Consider the following 2215-nt stretch of genomic DNA (forward strand, 5'->3'; position numbering starts at 1 on the left):
CTCTTGCTTCTGTGACCATGGTCTTGTTATACATTACTAGTGTATTATCTGAAACCCAACATAGATGAAGTAGCATAAGTAGTCTTGATGAGAGGTCAGCAATCGCTTACGGTCACACAACCCTGAGAACGCCCGATCTCGTCAGATCTCGGAAGCTAAGCAGGGTTTGGCCTGGTTAGTACTTGGATGGGAGACCACCTGGGAATACCAGGTGCTGTAAGCTTTTCCCCTCTTGATTTATGACCATGGTCTTGTTATACGTTACTAGAGTGCCATCTGAAACCCAACATAGATGAAGTCACATAAATAGTCTTGATGAGAGTTTTGCAATCGCTTACGGTCACACTACTCTGAGAACGCCCGATCTCGTCTGATCTCGGAAGCTAAGCAGGGTTTGGCCTGGTTAGTACTTGGATGGGAGACCACCTGGGAATACCAGGTGCTGTAAGCTTTTCCCCTCTTGCTTCCATTACCATGGTCTTGTTATACATTACTAGTTTGTTATCTGAAACCCAACATAGATGAAGTCGCATAAGTAGTCTTGATGAGAGGTCAGCAATCGCATACAGTCACACTACCCTGAGAACGCCCGATCTCGTCTGATCTCGGAAGCTAAGCAGGGTTTGGCCTGGTTAGTACTTGGATGGGAGACCACCTGGGAATACCAGGTGCTGTAAGCTTTTCCCCTCTTGCTTCTATGACCATGGTCTTGTTATACATTACTAGTGTGTAATCTAAAACCCAACATAGATGAAGTCGCATAAGTAGTCTTGATGAGAGTTTTGCAATCGCTTACGGTCACACTACCCTGAAAACGCTCGATCTCGTCTGATCTCGGAAGCTAAGCAGGGTTTGGCCTGGTTAGTACTTGGATGGAAGACCACCTGGGAATACCAGGTGCTGTAAGCTTTTCCCCTCATGCTTCTACAACCCCTGGCAAAAAGTATGGAATCACCAGTCTTGGATGAGTACTCCTTCAGACATTTCATTCTGTAAAACAAACTCTGATCAAAAACATGATACAATAATAAGGTCATTCCAAAGTGCAACTTGTTGGCTTTCAGGAACACTCAAAGAAATGAAGAAAAAACATTGTGGAAGTCAGTGAATGTTACTTTTATTGACCAACCACAGGGAAAAAAATATGGAATCACTCAATTCTGAGGAAAAAAGTATGGAATCACTCAAATTGAAGGTAGAAAATAAGGACTAAACTAATTTTGATTCAAAACTATTTGATTTATTAAAAAAAAATTCTGGTTCAGTCTATAGACTCTGCATGATCTACTACTGCTTTGCAAGACAGAATGACAAATACAGACAAAGTGTTTTCACATTTAATAGGTTTTGAACATTAATCAATGCTTTAATGTATTTTTTCAAACATTGCATGAAGGCAATATTACATTATAGCTTAAGTAACAAAAATAAAAATTGTGACCTTCCTTTTAGTTTCTTGGTAAAGCTGTGGTAGAGCTGTCTGAGTGAAAAACTTAAGGGATGGTATTGCGTACCGCGGCTCACCTGTCTGCAACATGTGTTCTCCACCACACTGTAAGGTCGTAAGTCTTTGCCATGAAGCAGGCGATAGACCTGGTTATTTTTTTTTGCCCGCTCTAAATTAGCGGACAGTTTGGTGAAGGACTGCAGTGTGTGTTGGTCTGCTGCTGGTGGATGACTCCGCTCCGCATCTTTTAACTCCGGGTGATGCCCGGAGTTAAATGTTTGGCTATCCATGATCTGCATGGTTTTCTGCATGGTTTTCTGCATTGCAGCTTGATCGATGAAATGTTGTCTGTAGAAGGCCTGAACCTTTTCATCAAGTTGATCCACTCAGTTGTCCCACTACCATCTTCCTCCTCCTTGTCCGAAGTAAGTCCATCTTCACTGCGTCGTTTGTGTGACCTATAACGCCACTGACCATCTTCTAGCTTTCGACGAACGTTGCGCAGTCTCATTTCCAAAAATCCAGAATGAGAATCTGGATCATAAAAGTGCTCCTGGCATAAAAAAAGGATAAAAACATAACAGAAAAGAGAAAATCAGCTAATGGTAAGACAATGTTGTTAAAAGAAATATAAAAGTAACATACATCTGTGGAAAAAAAAGGTTTTTTTTTATGTACTAGAGCTAAAGATAAACAAATCACATAAAAAACACAAATAATTAGATGCCACTTTAATTACTTTTTACCTCTGGCATTTAACTGGCATTT

The 2215-nt window shown here is 40.9% G+C and overlaps 4 non-coding genes across 4 annotated transcripts; all 4 read left to right on the plus strand.

Moving 5' to 3' along the window:
• Positions 1–104: 104 nt before the first annotated feature.
• On the plus strand, positions 105–223 carry LOC125786280 (5S ribosomal RNA). The gene has a single exon (XR_007428402.1). It is a non-coding gene; the product is annotated as a 5S ribosomal RNA (ribosomal RNA).
• A 109-nt stretch (positions 224–332) lies between these two features.
• Positions 333–451, plus strand: LOC125786445 (5S ribosomal RNA). The gene has a single exon (XR_007428552.1). It is a non-coding gene; the product is annotated as a 5S ribosomal RNA (ribosomal RNA).
• Positions 452–561: 110 nt separating this feature from the next.
• On the plus strand, positions 562–680 carry LOC125786505 (5S ribosomal RNA). Its single transcript, XR_007428607.1, has one exon. It is a non-coding gene; the product is annotated as a 5S ribosomal RNA (ribosomal RNA).
• Positions 681–790: 110 nt separating this feature from the next.
• On the plus strand, positions 791–909 carry LOC125786489 (5S ribosomal RNA). Its single transcript, XR_007428592.1, has one exon. It is a non-coding gene; the product is annotated as a 5S ribosomal RNA (ribosomal RNA).
• Positions 910–2215: the final 1306 nt, after the last annotated feature.

Source organism: Astyanax mexicanus, chromosome 21 (assembly GCF_023375975.1).
Source record: "Astyanax mexicanus isolate ESR-SI-001 chromosome 21, AstMex3_surface, whole genome shotgun sequence".
NCBI lineage: Eukaryota > Metazoa > Chordata > Actinopteri > Characiformes > Acestrorhamphidae > Astyanax > Astyanax mexicanus.